This window comes from Podarcis erhardii (genome assembly GCF_964252035.2).
Source record: "Podarcis erhardii genome assembly, chromosome: 3".
In the NCBI taxonomy this organism is placed as follows: Eukaryota; Metazoa; Chordata; class Lepidosauria; order Squamata; family Lacertidae; genus Podarcis; species Podarcis erhardii.
In genome coordinates, this window is record NC_138507.1 from 65219992 (window position 1) to 65241067 (window position 21076).

Here is a 21076-nt window from a genome sequence, read left to right on the forward strand (position 1 = left end):
ACACGGAAACCTTTGTCCCCACTGTGGAAGGACATGTGGATCTAGAATTGGCCTCCACAGTCACTTACAGACTCAGTGTTAAGACCAGGTTCATGGAAGACAATCTTACTCAGCTACAAGTGATCCCCAAAAAAGTTGATGACCCATCATATTACCATGGGAAAGGTTTACACAGACTATTAAAAGGGATTCTGCCTAAGCTTTAGTTCAGTCCATTAGGAAGTTTCTCTGAAATTACCGTACCTTGCCCTCCTATTCCCAAGGCTTGAGACTTTTCCCACAGGTACTGCATTGGAGTTTTTTCTCACTTCCTTCAAGTGGCCAAGACTTTGAAGGAAAAGGGAAACACATGCAACAGCACATTTTCAACTGCAAACAGCAAAACTAAGACTAATTGTAAGATGGATGGGAGTTTATGATACATAACAAAATAGAGTGATTATTTTATTTCCCCCTCTTCCCCCCCCCAACACACATACAAACACACATATTCCCAGGATACAAAGACAGAAGAAAAAAATAGAGGAAGGAGAGGCATATGCCTTTTTTGTTTCTTTTTGCTATAAAGCGAAATGCTTTGGAATAAAATCCAAAGAAGATTAAAGCTGACTTTTAAAGTACTTCACAGAGAAAGCTAACCACTGTTTAACTAGCATTAATTAAATGGTAGGGGCGTTTTGGTGGGTGAACCTTTTCTTTTGCCCTTTTAAAGTTCTGCACATTCAGTTCACCCATGTGACTGCATGATTATATTTAATGCAAGTGGTTTTTTGGGAGGGGAGTGAGAATCGTAGAGGAGTACGTATGTTTTCCTTACTGGGAGAATATGTTTTCCTTGTCCAGTTCCTGGATCTGGCTCAAATATTAAATATTTTGTAAGGATACAGAGGGGAGATGACAAGTTCAGACAGGTGGACCATTAGCTGTCATGAACTAAACAGGCTGGATGTTGACTAGCATTCCGTGGCTCACAAGTCTCAGCTGAGATGAAATATTACAAGGAATGCAGGGCTGCTGGTGGAAATGGTAACGCCATTCCAAGTTCTCCTTTTACTTCTGCTAATACTGCGCTGTGCAGCGGAAGCGGGGATCCCACGGAATGCTATTGGCTGGAGGCTGGAACAAACATAGCACAATGTCATCAGAGCACAGGATAAGTTGTATGGGATGTTATGGAAGGGGGAGATGAAGCAGGGTTGCCTTTTTGGCAGCATCTCAGAACTAAATATTACAATACACTGAGCATCTGAAAGAGCACCTGAAACCAGAAGTCCCTTTAAAACCAATTGTGGAAAACACCTGGTTAATGAATACAATAATTTTAGAGAGGGGTCACATTCACTTGCCTATGGAAGAAAATATTTTGTTGATCATTCCATCGGAAGCCAAGGATGACTCTCTTGAACTTTTTATAGTATATAGTACATAAGTGAGGCCCGCTTGGCTGCAAGGAGACGCTAGCTAAAAAGATTGGAATTAACTGCTGTGCATAACATGCCCAAATGTTCACAATATGTTAGCATCATACCTCAAGAGGCATTTCACTCATGCAAGAAATTGAACATGGACTGAAGATTACTGTAAAGCCCAGTAGGCATTTGCTACAGCACACTCATTTTCCATTATAATTCTCATGACTGTTGAAATCCAGCTTGCTCCAACAACTGGTTTTTGAGATAGAATATGGTGGGGAACAGGAAGATTTTAAATAGTAAATGATTCAGTAGCTGGCAAGTTCTACTGTTGCATGTTACTTATGGCCTAATAGCTAAAAGCTATAGTAAAACTTGAAGTAAATGTTGTGAAACATTTAGCATCCGAGACCTGAAAAACCTCTAGGCAGAAGTCCCATAAAAACCACCATAGTGGGGTAGGGGATGGAAATACACGAACTATGTTCCTTTTGAGTGCATTAGAATGGATCAGTAATTACATGGTGCTCAAGGACTTTTGAGTAGGTGTGTTGTACAGAGAGCGGCAGTCCTGACTTCATTTAGCCATGCCTACATGTTTGGAAGCATGCACATTCATTACTCCAAGCTACTTTAACGTTTCTGTCAGGACTATGCTCTTCCTACCAGGTTTCTAATTCTCTATGTCCGTGACTGAATAGCCAAAGGCTGAGGTTCTTAAAACTGGGAAAGCGTCAATACAATATTCATACCTTATAATTTTCTCTCAGTGTGTGTGTTTTCTTCAACATTCCTGCTGTGAATTCTCCCAGTGAGTCAGGAATTCAAATGCAGGCTGTCCGCTCCAGATGTGCTTTATTTCTTTTCTGTGGTGATACAGAAAAGTTCAAAATGGTGCTGTTTTGGCTCAATAATTGGGATTACTGGCTTTCTTGGCAACCACCTATCAACTTTCAAAGGATGTTCTTGAGACAATTGTGCTGTGTGCCTTATGGTGTTTTGTTTGCAGGATTAATGATAGACATCCTCATACTTATCCCTGAAAGCAAGGAGTGTGTGTGAGTTAATAGGCCTCCCAGCAGGGGAAAGAGTCTTGGGGCAAAACAGGTCATTACTTACTGCTATTTTCTTGTTTCTGCCAGGGATACAGATTTGGAGCAGACTTCCCAGTTAAACAATGAACATTTAAGTGGACTCAGTGGGGTTTCAGGAAGTCTAGAACAAAGAGTGAAAAGAAGTGGACAACCAGTCTCCAGTTCATTAGTTTTTACTACTACCCTTTCCAAAATCTGAAGCTGTTATGTTGCCCTTGTGGACTGAATGGTTAATTTAATCTATGGGGAAACAAAATACCTATACTTCAGACAACAAAGCAAATGGACATTTCTGGTGATGCCCCAAAGCGAAGATTAGAATGCTATGTAAATAAATTCACATCAGACAAAATGCAAAGTCCTCAAAAATCTAGACAACACATCCCTTCTTTTCTGAGTATGAATAATCATGTGTCCTTATATATCAGAGACCAACAATGTTATCCCCACAAGCCCTTTTCAGATGACTATGTATATTCACTTAACTCATGAAGCTTGGAAACAGAATCAGTGTGGAGTTTTAGCTGTCTAGCTGTGCCAGAGACAAACATGGGGAAGGCTTCTGTACTTCTAAGGGTTGCATTGAAAAGAAAAATTGCAGCTGGCAAAATTATACATTCTATGCAACTCTGGAAAGAAAAGAAATGCTCTATGCCAAAGAAATGCTCTCTCATCTGGTTGGCAGCTTAGAAGGCAGGGCCAGTAGGGGTGGAAGAAAAGATTCTATATTCTCCCTATGCAGCTAAGAACTGGGGTGATAAGAGAATAAGATGAGCCTGCAGGATCAGGCCAATGGCATCCTGTTTGCACCATGGTCGCCAACCAGATGCCCGTATGAAGCCTGCAGACTGGACATGAGTGCTGCAGCACTCTGTCTACCTGTGAGTCCTAGCAACTGGTATTCAGAGTCATCTGTTCTGCTTATGGAATTAGAATACAGGGGTACCTCTGGTTAAGAACTTAATTCATTCCAGAGGTCCATTCTTAACCTGAAACTGTTCTTAACCTGAGGTACCACTTCAGCTAATGGGGCCTCCCGCTGCTGTTGTGCCACTGCTGCACAATTTCTGTTCTCATCCTGAGGTAAAGTTCTTACCAAGGTACTACTTCCGGGTTAGTGGTCTGTAACCTGAAGCGTTTGTAACCCGAGGTACCACTGTAGAGTGTTATTTTCCCCAACACCTTTAAAATGATGAAGAGTACATCCGGGCATTCAGTCCATGATGATGTGTTTAGCATTAGCAGATATATAAAGCTTAGTTCCACAACCCATCCCTAAAGTGACTTCTTTGAAAGAGCTCAGTATACATGAGAATTTGAAATGTAAGGTATTTCTCAAAATCACAAATACGTTAACATTTGTAATCTATTCTATAACTCTCCCCTAAATTCCTATTATATAGTGTGACCTTATTCACACATAATGTTAAGCCATAGTTTTGATCTGAAGAACCGCAGGTTAACCATGGATTGTTCCACAGATGAACAAACTAAGCATGGCTTGTTTCTCCAGATGTTGGTTTGATTTCCAGCTGCTCTTGCCCCATACCTTTGTAGTTTGCTGAGCATATGGGAGGGGTTGTCCAAACAAACTATGGTTAACTAATGTCACACCATAGTTAAAACAAACCAAAATGTGTAAGCTAACAACAAACCATGGCTCCTGGGCCAGGTTTACATATAACACTATGCCATAGTTTAGCATTATGTGTGAGCCAGGTCTCTGTGGGAATACATAATAGGAGCTATATGGAGAGTTGCAGAACAGTTTGCAAATGTTAGTAATGAAATCATCAGTCCTGTATTTGTGGAATTGTTTCTATTGCATTCTGCCTGTGTTTTATTTGTGCTTCATTTACATGTCTTAGGAGCTCAAACAGTTGTCTTCCAAGTCACTTTCCTAAAATATTGGGCCACTTTTATTCTGCTAATTTCAAACTTTCAGCAATACCACAAGGAGAAGGTATTTATATCCAGCTGATATTTTCTGAAGTCTAGTTCATATTTGACATTTACAGTCCCTAGAACAGTCCCTGCTTAGGTTGTATCCCCCTGAAACCCTTTTTTAAAAATAGTCCTGGATCTCTTTTCTCATGGTACCATATATATATATATATATATAAGATTTCTCAGTTTACCATTTGATGATGCTGGACTGATTTCTCTGTTGATGCTGTTGTTGTTTTCTTCTTCACTGATGTATTTTTTCATCATTAGTACAAAGACTTTTGATTTATAAATTAGGTTGGAAGTATTTCAATCAGAGAAGGAGAAAAAACCCAACTTTGGTCTTTTGAACTCAGTCTTTTGTCAATATTCATCTCATTTCATTTTAAAGTTTACTATAGTTTCCTTCCTTGGAGTAAGCTTCATATTGCCTGCAAGGCTGATCATTAAGGAATAATTGAGTTTAGCCTCACTGGTTATATCACATCTGAGGAGTCCGGGAAAAGTATGATAGCTTAATTAGAATGAGTTACAGATAGGTAGCCGTGTTGGTCTGCCATGGTCAAAACAAAATAAAAAAAATCCTTCCAGTAGCACCTTAAAGACCAACTGAGTTAGTTCTAGGTATGAGCTTTCGTGTGCATGCACACTTCTTCAGATACAGTATCTGAAGAAGTGTGCATGCACACGAAAGCTCATACCTAGAACTAACTCAGTTGGTCTTTAAGGTGCTACTGGAAGGATTTTTTTTTATTTTGTTTTAATTAGAATGACTTATGGTTGGGACTGCATTGGCTCCCAGTGCCTTAAGGCTTTTGCTCCTCAGCCGAATTTTGGTTTAGTCCAGGCTATGGCCAGAGTACTTTGTAATCAGCAGAATGAAGACTACAGATCGCTACAGCTAGATATATATTTAGCGCCAACTGTAATTAGGTGGCATGTAGAACAAAGAAGTAATTCCTGTCCAGTCAACTTGCGTTCAAAAGATTTATATACTTTCCCCTTTTAAATTCAGGAGAAGGGGAAATTCTTCTGCTCCTTTCAGGTACTCTGCTACTAGCGGCACACTGGCTCCTGCTTTACCAGACAATGCATTTCTATCCCACATCACTGGCTACAACTGGTGGAGGCAAAATAATTTATAATGTGATGGTGTCAGATAATGTGTATGACAAAGAGAGGGGCTCTGGGACAGTTTCCTACTCAGGCAGATAACGGGGCCAGACCTTCATGAACTTTTGTGTTTCTGTATAGAAAGGAAAACATACAGGTTTCTATATATGCAATATTTTCTCCAGTAGAGGCAAAAGCAGCTTGTTGGTGGGGGTGGGGTGAATTGTTGAGAAGGAAAACACTGGACATTAAAATGAAATGTAGCCTGGAATGTTAATGACCTTTAAATATAGTCTCATAAAATGATTCAGTGTCCCTTCTCCTCTGCTCTTGGTTCCTCTCCCCTGTCCCCACACTCAATCCCTCTGCCTCACCACAGCATTCCACCCTGGTGCTATGGCAAGCTTAGAGATACTACTTTCACTCTCAGCAATCACATTTCCTTCAAAATGGTAAAATTTGCCTCAAAATCAACCAGCACGAAAATCCGGCACCTCTGTATCTACAGTCAAAAGCATCCTCTGTGCAGAACAATGAGTGGACATCAACAGTTAGGGCTACCTCATTTTGGTGTGCATGAATGAAACCAGGGTAGAGGGCCTACTCTAGATATCTCAGCACAAGCGGCAACAACAAAACAATTTCCCGCTATTTTAGAAGGAGCTCACTACTATAAATGTATTTTTTGTTTCACGGCAATAAGATCACAATGAGCTAGTTAATTAGACTGGATTATTCTAGACAAAATGGAAAGACCTTCAGACTAATCTATCCACACTCCAGTGCCTACAATTATTCTTATTTCCACATTGTAGATGTAGCCTTTGAGGGAGGACTTCTCTGGGGATAGCCGGACAGCTCTGTTTCTGTTCATCTCACCGAACAAATGTCTCTCAGGTCATCCTCTCACAGCTTAATAATCTTAGTTATTTCTCAACGTTATTTAGGCAGCTGCAAAACAAAGAGAATAATCTTTCCTATTGCAACCATTCGCATCATTTGGAAGACAATAAGTGAAACTCTATGGCTGTATTTCCCTCCAAGGATGCTTCACTTGATTAAAGCCGCAAGGCAAAACAGACTCAGTACCAGAGAAAGACAGAAGCTGCAGGCATCCATGTTAGCTGTCCATGAAATTCCTTTAATACAAACCAGAATAAATGCTTTACTCAATGGTGGCTTTTATTTGAAATAACCAGCACATAAAATGCCAAGAAGGAAGGTGAACGGGTGGGGTGCCAGAAAAGAAATGTACCATATTTTTTGCTCTATAACACACGCCCGACCATAACACGCACATAGTTTTTAGAGGAGGAAAACAAGAAAAAAAATATTCTACAGTGGCCACAGTGGGTGCGTGATTTTTTGGGTGCAAGCTGTAGCCGTGGACATGCTATGTGATCTGATGGTGAATTTGGGGTGACCCAGTGCAAAAATCCTGAGGATCCATGTGGATCCGTGCTTTGTAACCACATTTTAAGTGGGGAGGGAAGGAAAAACACTCAAGGGACAAGGAACACGCGTGGGGTAGGTGGAGAAGGATGCTGCTAATAATGCAGAAGAGGGGTATAAGAGGAGAAGCAAGCAGGCTCTGCTTCTCTCCCTCCTCCCTGGCTCGCTGAAAAACTTTGCTGCTATTTAGCCAGCTGAGTGGGGAGGAGAGAGGACAGAGAGCCTGCTTGTTTTAAAGGAGCCAACCGGACAGGAGCCACTTACACTTGTGTAAGCAGCTCCTCTCCTCTCCCGCTTTGCTCCTTTAAAGCAAGCAGGCTCTCTGTCCCTCTCTCCTCCCCACTCAGCGGCTCTTCTCCCGCTTTGCTGTTTCAAAGTGAGCCATGGAGGAGGGAAGGAAGGGGAACCATGAATCCTCTGCTCACGACTGCAGCAGATCCCCCCGCCATCTGTAGGCATTCACTCCATAACATGCACAGACATTTCCCCTTACTTTCTAGGAGGAAAAAAGTGAGTGTTATGGTGCAAAAAATACAGTAATTTAAATTGCCGCTGGAATTACCATCAATACCATCCAAAGAATGTTTTAGCTGCCTCACTCAGTGATTGGGCCTTGCAGGTATGTCTGCCTTTTGATGCCTCTCATGGGGGCAGCTGGATCACTGTGAGGTAAGGGAAGGGGATCGGAGATGATGGAGAGAGGGTACCAGGGCTTGCCCATTCTGGCTCGCCAACTACATCATATATATGTGGAGGTGTTTGCTAATGGGTTGTCACATTGTTAAGAAAGTAACAGGAGAGTTATAACACTGTATATGGCACACTCAATGCTAATTACAAGGGAACGAGAGGTACACTTGTGGGATTTTTATTATTTATTTATTTATTCATTTGATAGGCCACCTTTTTCTCCAAGGTGCTCAAGATGGAATTCTCCCTGCCCCCATTTAATTCTCACAACAGCCCTGTGAGGTAGGTTAGACTAAGAGGCAGTGACTGGCCCAAGGTCACCCAGTAGGGTGACTGAGTGGGGATTTGAAACCTGGTCTCCTAGAACCTAGTCCAACACTCTAACCATTGCACCAAACTGGCTCTCAGTGCCATTTTTATGGCATGTCATTACTGTATATTGGTTAAGGCTGTACAGTACAGTACTGTGCAATTACAGTGGTACCTCAGATTACAGACGCTTCAGGTTACAGACTCCGCTAACCCAGAAATAGTACCTAGGGTTAAGAACTTTGCTTCAGGATGAGAACAGAAATCATGCAGCAGGGGGGCAGTGGCGGGAGGCCCCATTAGCTAAAGTGGTGTCTCAGGTTAAGAAAAGTTTCAGGTTAAGAACGGACCTCCGGAACGAATTAAGTTCTTAACCAGAGGTACCACTGTATTGTGTTTAAAATTCACACTTTCCTGCGCAGGTTTCTGTGCCTTCATCTCAGAAAGGTTATTTTTCTCTCCTCTCCCAAAGCTTAGAAAAGATGCAGTTGCTGATATAGCTATTAATGATAAGTTAGCATGTGCCATTAAGGTAAGACGGGGAATAAGCAGGAGAAATAATTTTGACGAGATATGGAAGGTGTTTGTAGAATCTGTACTGTTAAAATGGAAAGGGGTCACACCATCGCAAGAGGTGTTGAAATTTTGGGAGGTTGGATAGTTACAATGGAATGGTCTTGGGGGTGGGGTGCACACTTTATTCTTTTTTTTTTATTACTTTGTCAAAATAATTAAAAAGATGCAGTTGCTGCATGCACACAAGTGGGTGGTGTGTGTGTGTTTTAATGCCACAAACAAAGTGTAATAAATGTACCTTCTGTAAATGTGTCTTTATACACTTGTTGCCCCTACGCTGTCAGGCAAGAATGTCCAGAGTGAGGCATTAACTCTTTATTTTCAAAAGTACCCTTAAAAGTTAGCAAAAGGCATGTCCACCAGCCCTACATTTCTCAGCTACTCTTGGGTGTGCATCCAATGAGGCAGCTGCCACAACAGAACAGTACACAACTAAGTGAAGACTCCTTGCGTGTAGCCTCCTGCTCCTCCTGCTTCAATCCTCTTCTGGTTGTGGGTGACGGTGGAGAAGAAGTAGGAGCATACGGAGGAAGTGGGGAAGTCCTTGGCACCACACCAGCCTGGCCTATCTCGTCCTCCCTCTGCACCTGTCCTTCACTCTCCAATCCTGCACCTTCTCCTGCACCTTCTGACTCTCATCTCCTGGGTCTTACAGCCCCCCATCCAGTTCACTGATCCCTTAGTCTCCAAGCCCCCTTCTCTCAGTGCCCACTCATGGGAATCCAGCCCCCAATCTCCAGTGTCCAGCCAGTCCCTGACGCTTATATACAAATGTCTGGGAGCCCTGCCTCCTATGCATTAAATGCACATGCATTTAAAGTTAATGGTGCATAGATGACATCTTCTGCATTTCCAGGATTTGCAGAAGAAAGCACCAACATAGCATCAGTCTGTACTTGGGCTTGCCACCAAAAGAGTCATGCTACTTGTGCTTGATGCCTGTATGGTGCTGTCTTGGGCTTATCCAAAGACAAATACACAGTCCTAGATAAGAAATAATTTCTGAACAAATGCTGGAGTGTTATCTACAACTCTTCACAGGCACAGCGCGTGCATAATTGACTGTGTAAACAAATATTTCAGCACTTACATAGTCTCCTTCCCTCTAATCTCAGAAATTGCTCACACCTTGTATGAGGCGACCCAAAATGCAGCGTGAAGATATCACAATTCACAGATTTCAAACCCCTCAGGCTTTCTTCCACTTAATAATCTGCTTATTGTCATAAATTAGTAGCACACGCTGCTCCTTAGTAGATAGATGTGTAAACTTGCCTGATTAATTAATCCACAATATATAAAACTAATAAAATGCTGAATGTTATGATGGGCTGTGGAAGGGAAGGTGGGTTTGTGAACTACAGGGATCCTTGATGAGGATAGGTTTGGCTCCTGTTCCATGGCTCCCTGAGCATATATCATGCCTTTATCCTTTAGAAATGAATGACAACCATTCACGTCAATGGGAAAAAGCAAAGCACTGAACAGCCCGTCAATTATTTGCACGTCCAATATTTATAAAACTTCTGTAGGACAGCTTTTAGTTCTCTTAAAAGACATCTACCTTCTTAGATGTGTTCAGAGAATTAGCTTGGTCGTTCCTCTGTTATTTATGTGCTGGAATGGCCAGGCCCACCGACTATTCTCCTTCCAGCCAGTTTCGAAGGTATTAATCAGTGGCAGACATTGACATTCATCTACCTCAAGGGAGCAACTTATCCATGCTCTGTACTTGCTTGCCCCTCATTCATACAAATGGATGCTGAGCTGGAAACGTGCTGAGGGATTTTACCTCTCTGTTTTAGACTTCCAGCATTTGTACATTACATGACAGAACATTTCTTCTTTTGCTTAACGGCTCACTACTATGTATCCTAAATTGTAATTAACCAGCCAGTCCCCAAAGACTCGTGGCTGTTACCAGCTTCTATCTGTACGATCTCAATTTCTTCCCTGTCATCTTCAGATATACATCTCCTTTATCAAATGCGTCCCTGGAGGATGCCTTTGGGATGAACTGTGTGCTTCTCTGCCCTTGAAGAGAGCTTCCCTTGTAGAGCCCTGAAATTGCCATAGAAGAAGGAAGTTCTTCCAATTTAAAACAATAAAGCTAAAACAATACCCCTTTTCTCACCCCCTCCTTTTTAAATGCGCCTTTTGTTTTGAAACATAACAGCATATGCATTCTGGGGTCATGTTTAAGCTGAAATTTTACTGAGCGAATCACATAATCACATTTGCAGAACCTCATACTTAGTGAAAGCTCTTTATTATTATTATTATTATTATTATTATTATTATTATTATTATTAATTTATATATCTCCTTTTATCAAGGGCAGTCTACAACATTAAGAACACATTTTACTGAGCACAATAATAAAGCATAATACAGTGGAACCTTGGGTTACATACGCTTCAGGTTGCAGACTCCGCTAACCCAGAAATAGTACCTTGGGTTAAGAACTTTGCTTCAGGATGAGAACAGAAATTGTGCGGCGGCGGCGCAGCAGCAGCAAGAGGCCCCATTAGCTAAAGTGGTGCTTTAGGTTAAGAACAGTTTCAGGTTAAGAACAGACCTCCGGAACAAATTAAGTTCTTAACCAGAGGTACCACTGTAATAGACACCTTATTAATAAAATAACCATAACAATAGTTATGCAGCTTTAACAGGCCATAGATTATTTAATGACCAAAGATGTGGGTAAAGAGGAATGTTTTTGCCTGGTGCCTAAAGACATGCAATGATGGCACCAGGCAAGCCTCTCTGGGGAGAGCATTCCACAGTCAGGGAAGCACCACTGAAAAGTCCCGTTCTTGTGTCGCCACCTTCCAAACCTCTCAGGGAGTGGGGACATAGAGAAGCTTTTGCCCAAGCACAGTTGGGGCTCCTGCACTATTGTTCATGTTTTTCTGGAGCGACAGAGAGTTGGCTGTGTTGCAGCAAAAGCAACAAAGAGTGTTGTGGCACCTTAAAGATCAACAACTTCTATTTTGGCATAACCTTCTGTGGACTAGAGTCTACTCATCTGTACAATATTAGTTTTGTGGGTTTTTTTTTTTGCTTTTTTGCATACTAATATGGGTGCATTCTAGAAGTCATTTTGGGAGCATCTTGGCATCTAAGCAGCATATAATAGATAATAATAATACTTATTCATAGAAACATAGAACTGTAGAGTTGAAAGGGACCTTGAGTGTCATGTAGTCCAGCTCCCTGCAATGAAGGAATCTCATGCCCAACATTGGGCTCAAATCCATGACCCTGAGATTACGAGTCTCATGCTCTACTGAGTGAGCTATACATCATTTCTGTATGTTGAATAAGAAACAGACATAACAAAATAAAAAAATTCCTTCCAGTAGCACCTTAAAGACCAACTGAGTTAGTTATAGGTATGAGCTTTCGTGTGCATGCACACTTCTTCAGATACACTGAAACAGAAGTCACCGGACCTTTCTATATAGTGAGAAGGTGGGGAGGGGTATTACTCAGAAGGGTGGTGGGAATGGGTGATTGGCAGATAGCTGCGATGAGCCTGTTGCTATTAATCATATACAGTATAAAACACAAGCTGCAGCTGAGCTATGCTTCATATGTGTGTGTGTGCGCGTGTGTAATATTATATATATATATATATATATATATATATATAATATTAGATATGTGTGTGTGTAATTTTGCTTGAGCCAACATCTTAGATTTTGCAGAAAGCACTTAGAAAAGAAACCATGTGTACGTGAAATAAAACAAACAAGCCTGAGCTCTGTGTGTGCTATAGTTGTTCAAAGCAACAGTTGTTCAGGTGACAGAAGGACTGCAAAGGCTAAGATAAATATAAGAGAAATGCTTTTTGACTTCTTTTCCCCACAACTATTTACATATGAACAGATTGCCAAACTCTCAGATGAATTCATTATTCTGAACTACCTTCACATTTCTTCAGTTATTCATCTGAAAAGTCTCCACAAGCTGTTCGTTGCAGCTGGAGTGCTACTCATGTGGTGTTAGGGGGTTCAGAAGTCTCATGGCGTTACTTCTGTAAATCGGTTGAATGATTTATGTAACCATCCAAATTACTAGAATTTGTGTGTGCTCCCATGCATAGTCTTGAACTGAATTGTGGTAGATACCTGAAGAGGTTTAGGGCTGTGCCAATTGTTTGCCTGTTTCTGACAAAGATAATGTTTTGTGGGGGCATCAAACTAGAGAAAATATTTTTCAGATAAGGTCAACCTGCTTCTGATTTGCCATCCTATTTTTCCCCCTTAGGCAGGGCTTCATTTTCCTTCATTATATGACACTAGACAATCAGAAACTATATACCATTTGATCGAGACTAACTGTGGGGGAGCTCTGCCTGTGAGGCTGCCTCACTGGAGGAAGTGGGGAGTGATTTCTGCTCCTCCAACAAGTTCTACAACCATCCTGTGGCCAATGAAATGCTGTTCTGGAGGATCCTCTGGAAGGGAGGTAGAACTGGTGGTTGCAAGGGAAAAGGAGAATCAGTAACAACTGCCTCCCACTCCCATTCTCCTCCAGCCGAATCCTCTTCTGGATCTTTGTCCCCTCTACAAATGGAAGGAACCCTTTTGCGATATGACAAGTCTAGCTCCAAACAATTATAAACATTAGGACCTCGCAAAGCTGAGTCAGTCAGTTATGGTTGTATGCTGAAGTCAGTAAGGGCACATGAAACTAATTCTGAGGAGGGAATAATGCTTTCTGAACTTGAAATTTGAGAACAATTTCCCTTACATAGCCATACAGTGGTACCTCAGGTTAAGTACTTAATTCATTCCAGAGGTCTGTTCTTAACCTGAAACTGTTCTTGACCTGAAGCACCACTTTAGCTAATGGGGCCTCCTGCTGCCGCCATGCCACCGGAGCACAATTTCTGTTCCCATTCTGAAGCAAAGTTCTTAACCCGAGATACTATTTCTGGGTTAGCGGAGTCTGTAACCTGAAGCCTATGTAACCCAAAGCATATGTAACCCGAGGTACCACTGTACAACTAAGTTGTCCTAAAGGGCAGGTTGCCACTGTTCAAGAAAAGCATTTTGGTCTCAACCCGGCATACCTGAGGGAGTGTTGCCATCCCCGTTGTTCAGGACAGACACTGAGATCCAGCTCTGAGGGCTTTCTGGCATTCCCTCACTGCAAGAAGTGAGGTTACAGAGAACCAGGCAGAGGGCCTTCTTGGTAGTGGTGCCTGCCCTGTGGAATGCCCTCCCATTAGATGTCAAGGAGATAAAGAACTGCAGTCAAACCTTGGTTCCTGAACATCTTAGTTGCCGAACAAATTGGTTCCCAAACGCTGCCAACTCAGAAGTGAATGTGCCAGTTTGCGAATGCTTTTGGAAGCCGAACGTCTGACGCAGCTTCCGCTTGAGTGCGGGAAGCTCCTGCAGCCAATCGGAAGCTGCGCCTTGGTTTTTGAATGGTTTCAGGAGTCAAATGGACTCCCAGAACAGATTAAGCTCGAGAACCAAGGTATACAACTTTTAGAAGACATCTGAAGGCAGCCCTGTATAGGGAAGTTTAAAATGTTTGATTTTTTATTATGCTTTTATATTTGTTGGAAGCTGCCCAGAGTTATTATTACTATTGTTTCCATGACTTTCCTATTACCAAATGTGCTAGGAGATGACCTCTCTAGTCACCTTGCCCAAACCTGAATACTGAGTGTCTCCTTTATGTTCCCATAAAAATGTGCTGGCCATTTTCAATAGGCTATTTGTCAGTAAGCAAATCACACAATGCTGACTTGCTCTAATAAAGAGGGCTTGGGATCACCTAGATGTACCTTGATTAGAAAACATCTATATAGTTAACTGTGAGAGCATGGATTACAGAGCCCACATTTACCAAGACGTGCTATGGCAGGCATCCTTGAGAACAGCTAATATACAAGCACAGCAGTCACTCCTACAAAATGCTGAAAATGCTAACAGTGTCAGGGATCCTCATGGTAACAATTCCAAGATGACACTGGTGTGATAAGCCGATACAAATGCATTATGAAAATAAATATATGCAGTGCATATGGTACTTTTGATTCTTGAATATGTATTTACAAAACAGACTGTCATAGTCTTACAAGTCATAACGTATATTTTTCATGGTTTGTGAAATATCTGTTGGAAGTATAAGAAGTGAGACCCTGAAATATCTGTTTATGAGGGAATCCTGTCATCCACCAGTTGGAGAGGAATGCTGGTTCCATTCATCACAAAGTATCTACATGCATGCTTAAAAATTACAAAATATGCACGGTGCAAGGTCATGGAATCTTATGAATTGCGCAGGTATCTTCATCAAGAAGCAGTCGTCCCCCTCCCCCTTTTTAATGTTCAACTAGTTGCAAGTGATTGTGGTTGGATCCCAAACTCAATATTTGCATAGGAAAGATGAGAATTGTAAGAAGAGGGATTTTCATTTGTTTAAGTGACCCTATTGTTTTTTAAACAAAGAAAGAAGGAAAAGTTAATATTACATTAATATTCTTAACTAGTTCCTAAAATATTGATAGTGTTTAAACTGAAGCTCACTAATCTGAACCCAAAAAAAAGACATCTATTACATTTTAAAAATAATTAGGATAGAAAGTTGCTGATTTTCCCATGAGAGCCTATTTTCTTCATGGGTGAATTATTTAAAACCACAGCCACCTTCAGCCACATTGACTGATTGCTAATTTCAGTGTGACTTTTCCAGGGCAGTGCCCTACTTCTATTTAATAGTACTAAGAATGCAGATTCAGACACACCATCCATTTATATGCTGTATCTGGGCCAAGTGAGCCATATTCACTATCACTGTAATATATTAGGTTTGGTTTTCTGAAGGAACATAAATCCTACTAAAATATGACTGACTTTTCTCAGAACTATGCAACTCATGGAGCAAAATTCTGCCTGCAGTTTTACAACAGGACCAATAATATGACTGTATTTGCTCTTATTATCATCTGTGTAAATACCAGAAGTCAACACTTAAATCTCTCATTCTATTTGTCTAAGAGCAAATGGGTGTTTATGGGTATCTTGATGAACATATGCTTGCTTTTGGAATGAGAGATCCAATGTTGATTTCTGAGTATTTACAGCAAAACAACACACTTTTAAAAGCAAATGAATAAATAACATATAAAAGCACCTGCAAACATACAAAAACAGTCACCTGTGCTCACAGCCAACATGCACATCTATTAAGTTTTTTAAGTTAGTAAATTGATGTGGAGGGGAAGTGTTAAATTATTCCACCTCCCCGCCCCCTTTTCCTCAGCATGTGGCCCTTACTCTGCAGCTGCCAGGGGTTTTTTGTCATAGAGCTTCACATAAGGTAAAGGTAAGGATAAAGGACCCCTGGACGGTTAAGTCCAGTCAAAGGTGACTATGGAATTGCTGTGCTCATATCGCTTTCAGGCTGAGGGAGCTGGCATTTGTCCACAGACAGCTTTCCGAGTCACATGGCCAGCATGACTAAACTGCTTCTGGTGCAATGGAACACTGTGACAGAAACCAGAGCGCACAGAAACACTGTTTACCTTACTGCCACAGTGGTACCTATTTATCTACATGCAGCGGTGTGCTTTCGAACTGCTAGGTTGGCAGGAGCTGGGACAGAGCAACAGGAGCTCACCCTGTCACGAGGATTTGAACTGCCGACCTTCCAATTGGCAAGCCCAAGAGGCTCAGTGAATCAGACCACAGCATCACCCACGTCCCTATAGAGCTGCACATAATATAGATTTGGCCCCTAGATCTGAAATATTAGAGTTGCCTGGAAGTTTAAGTTCCTTGCAACCTCGAACCTTCCTAAACTTTATGCTGCAAAAGCTTTGCTGGGAGGTGTACAAGCCTCTACACTGAGTATTGGCTTAGAGGAAGCCAGTAGGAAGCCAAACAATCCAACTCAGCATCATGAGAAGCTCGCACAGACCCTGGCAATTCTTTAAATCAGAGGGCAGGTCGATGAAAAGGGCAGTTACGCCTTGCCAATTTGCCCCCAAGGCAACACTTGGCAAATAAGCATGGAGGCCCAAGCACTGGCTTGGGAGGTATCTATAATTGTATTCAATTTCAGGTATATCAGTACAAACAGTGGAAACAAACAGAAATACCAGCTGGTGCATAGTAGCGCACTACAGAAGGAAAACCCCTTCAGGCTTCATTTTTATGAAATGAAATGGTGCCAGTGGGAAGCTATGCCTAATCCAAAACAAAAGGGAGTAATCCTTAGGTTTGCACCATTTCTTTTTGTATTGGATTAAAAAAAAAAAAATCGCCTGTGAAAAGCATACATTGTTGTTGTTGTTGTTATACAACATGAGGCATCTAAACAAGTGCAGCTTGTAGAAAACTGGCAGCCACTTTGACTGTGGCAAACGCACTGTGAAACAGCAATGAAAACAGTTGGTTGTCTCTTTCTTCATGACAGTGAGGAGTGCGATTGCTGGTTCTCCACCCACACACGCACGTCCCTTCCAAGCAACCTCTCTGCCTTCACACTTTTAACGCCCTCGCCGAGCATCAGTACTTTTAATTGTTGCACAAATTGCCAGATTCAGAGCAAAACTACAAGGTTACGCTATGACAAAACGAGCTAGTTCGGTAGGTTTTAAACGTGGATTAGTGGCTTGTGTGCAGTTATTTATTAATATGTCAGCTAATCTTAATAGGTCTTTTTAGGTTGACTGTTTAGATTTCAGGATTGTAAACTGATATTTTATTGGTGGGGAAATGATTTACCAGAAGGGGGTGGTAAGGGACTCCAGTCTCCAATGGTAAAATTCATTATTATAGCTTAACAGTTCTTGTATCACTGAGCCCTGACTTTGTTTTGGTTTTTTTCATTTGAAGCCCCCCCCCCCTCGCCATTTTTCCTGGGGAAATATTTTAGGCAGAAATCCTCTGCACACTTTCTTGGGATGAAGCCTCAGTGAACTCAGGATGGCTAACTTCTGAGTAGACTGTACTATTTTTGTGAGCATCTTGCATCTGATTGGCAGAGCTAAAAGCTTTGCATTCAAGACTAGAAATACTTTTAAAAAAATGGTTGCAGGGAGGAAGGAAGGATACTGAGAAACGATAGTTGAGGAGGGCTAATCCCAAAGACCATGTTTCTAAGATAAATTTTAGGACTATTTAGTCCTTGGGATGCTTTATATGTTTTATATTTTTCCCATTTTCAAAAACACAAAAATATACCTTGGTAGCACATCTTGCTAGCCTCTCATGTCTAGCAACTGCCTACCAAAAAGTAAGCAGAAAGCAAATAAAAAGAAGTTTTTACATAAAGTTTTAGGAAAAGACAGTGAAATTGGGACTGCCTACTCAGAGGAGAACTTAAAAGGAAATTATGAGTGGTGGTGAAGAGGTAGTGGGGGGGGGGGTCAGTGAAGTGCCCTATTAGGAGCCATCCCAAAAGAAAAATAGGCAGCAGCTGAGTGGAGTGTGGCTGCCCATTTTGTCACACACATCAATTATATTACCTGTCAGTAGCAATCAAGTGGTATCTGAATCTTTTTGAAATAAATAAAACTCCCATCATCCCTGATCATTGGCTATGCTAGCTGGTGAGGGCCGCAATTTAAACACTATTTAACTATTGACACTCTGCAAAGCCCTATAGCTTTAAAAGAACAAGTAAGGTCTCCTGAATTCCTTTGCTTTTTTCTGTTCAAGTTCCCAGATTGTGGAACTCACTTCCTAGAAAGATTTAGCAGCCCACTCTTTGTTAAAACATCTTTAGTTCACTTAAGTTTTTGAAATCTGTCTTTTATTCTGCTGCTGTTTTTCATGTATGAAACGGTTTAATTTGTATTAAATTGTTTTATTGTGCTTGAAAAGCAGCATGCAAATGCTTTTATACGTGAATGTGGCTGCAGTTCTATGTATACTTGCAAAGACAGTAAGGTCCACCAAATGCAATCGGACTTACTTTGAGCAGAGGGTTGCATGGGCTTGCAGTGTAAATAACAACCTAGACACGGTTTGACCATAGATCTGCCCTGGAAAGCTTCCTCTTTAAATATTGGTTTGAAATCACCAATTCCTTGAGTGCAGTTTTGATTAGGTTCATACTATAAGCAGAGTGAGAGAATCACCATAGATGCCCTTAGGGCTTAAAGACTAGTTAAATCTTCATGAAGTTCTGCCTGCATTGATCTGTTTTTACACCAGATTTACTCTAAGGTTGCACATTGACCCTTACAATGGAACCCATGTACATTTTGTCTCCTGGGTGTCTGGAACAATTCTTGCAACTAACTCCTTATCTTGTAGCTTAGGTCAGCTGTACATTCTTTATGGTAAGTCTCATTGATTTTTGTAGCACTCTGCTGCTTTGAGAAGCAAGCAGATTAAGCTCTTTAAGGGACAGAAAGAGTTGCTGGTAACATTCCACAAGGATGCCGCCATTTCTAAGATGCCAACACAATCTGTTTCTTTAGCGACATGACCACACACATTAAAAATTAAATGCAGACTGACTTGCATTTGCACTTAAATTAAACTCCAAGCTAATAGTCTCTGGGGGACAACAGAAAGATTTGGAGAAAACCACTAAACTATGATCCAAAGAGTTTATGAGCTAACCTTTACAAAGTCAAAAGCTCCTCACCCAAGTGATTCATTTGAAAATCATTAAAGTGGGTCTTATCAAATAAATATCGCCAATAAAAATATGTCCGTCTGTATTGGAAGGGTTTAGAATTCTTTCTCGTTTTTAGCACAGCCAATTTGCCTTGACAATATCACAGGAGGCAAAGGATTATTTGCCTATTGGAAAAACATGTTTGTGTATGAATAGCAGATGGATGATTTTTCTTGGTCCTTACAGTGGTACCTCAGGTTACGAATGCTTCGGGTTACAAACTCCTCTAGCCCAGAAGTAGTTGCTCGAAGTTGTGAACTTTGCCCCAGGGTGAGAACAGAAATCGTGCGGCGGCGGCGCAGTAGCAGCGGGAGGCCCCATTAGCGAAAGTGCAGCTCAGGTTAAGAATGGTTTCGGGTTAAGAACGGACCTCTGGAATGAATTAAGTTTGTAACCCGAGGTACCACTGTGTTTGGTTTAAATTAGATCATCGCCTTCATGAGTTGCGCTTGAATCCTCAGAAAGGTTATTATAGAGCTGGAAAAAAGGTGCAGACAAGAGCAACCAAAAGCATCATGGGGCTGGATCAGCTCCTCTTATGAGGAAAGTCTTTAGTTAGAGAAAAGGCAAATCACAGGGGACATTATAGAAGTGTGTAAAATTATGCATGATGTGGACAGAGAACCCCCCCCCCAACTCTAGAACTCAGAGACAAGTGAAGAAGCTGAAAGGTGGAAGGTTCAGGACACATGAAGTCCTTCTTCACACAGAGTATAGTTAACTATGGGATTCACTACCACAAGACGTAGTAACGACTGCCAAGTTGGATGGCTTCAAATAGGGATTCGACTAATTTTTGGAGGATTAAACCAGCACAAAATTAGTAGACACACAGCCATGAAACACATTGGGTGACCAATAGCCAGTCATTGTCTCTTAGCCTAACACCCCCCCAACAGTGATACTGTGATGATAAAATCAAAAGGGGGAGGGAACCATATATGCCACCTTGAGCTTCTTGGAGGAAAGGTGGGGTATGAATCTAATAAATACAGTTATGGATTGCATATTATCTCCAGTATCAGAGGCAGTATCCTTCTGAATACTAGTTTCTGGGGAACATGAATGGGGGAGAACTGTTGTGCTCATGTCCTGTTTGTTGGCTTCCCATAGATGTTTGGTTGGCCACTTGAGGAATACGATGCTGGACTAGATGGGTTGTTGATTTGATCCAGCAGGGTGCTTCTTATGTTCTTATGCTTGTCTGAAGCCATGTTCAGCTTTATAGATGAAAACCTTTACCTTGAATGGGGCTTAAACATGCCCTGGCCACCAGTGTAAGCGAACAAGGACTGGTGTCCTTTAGCAAGGATGTAGCTGAGCACTTCTTTGGGCCTGGGAGTTGGAAACTTTGAGAATGACCGCTCCCCGCTTAAAAACGGGGGGCGCCCTTTGTGTGGACACGTGCAGCCCTGGATCTGGAGTGGCCCCATCAGCATAGGCTTTGCCTTCCCTCAGGTGGGATACCTGGAGGTCCCCGCCTACCCCAGTGAGTTGTCCAATCCCACCTGGGGGAAGCGTTGCCAGGGAAACCAGGCCAGGTAGGGGGAGGGATTACCTGCCCACACAATAGAGGGTGGATCTTACCTGGTAATCCTCACTTAGCTCCAGAGCTTCTTTGGGCCTGGGAGTTGGAAACTTTGAGAATAAAATTTTGCAGTACTGCAAGCGGGGATGACAACAAAATGTTGCATTGTATAGTGCTCCTGTTCAGGATTCCAGACAGCCAGTCATGCCCTGTTCCAGGATACTCCACTCTATGCCCCTTGCCCTGTGTCTTCCATCCCTGCTCCGACTTAAGCAGCAAGTTAGGACTCCCACCAT

At 41.8% G+C, this 21076-nt stretch overlaps 1 protein-coding gene across 4 annotated transcripts in view; it reads left to right on the forward strand.

Moving 5' to 3' along the window:
- Positions 1-21076, forward strand: part of GRM1 (glutamate metabotropic receptor 1) — a 178375-nt gene that overhangs the window by 103756 nt on the left and 53543 nt on the right. The window lies entirely within an intron of this gene.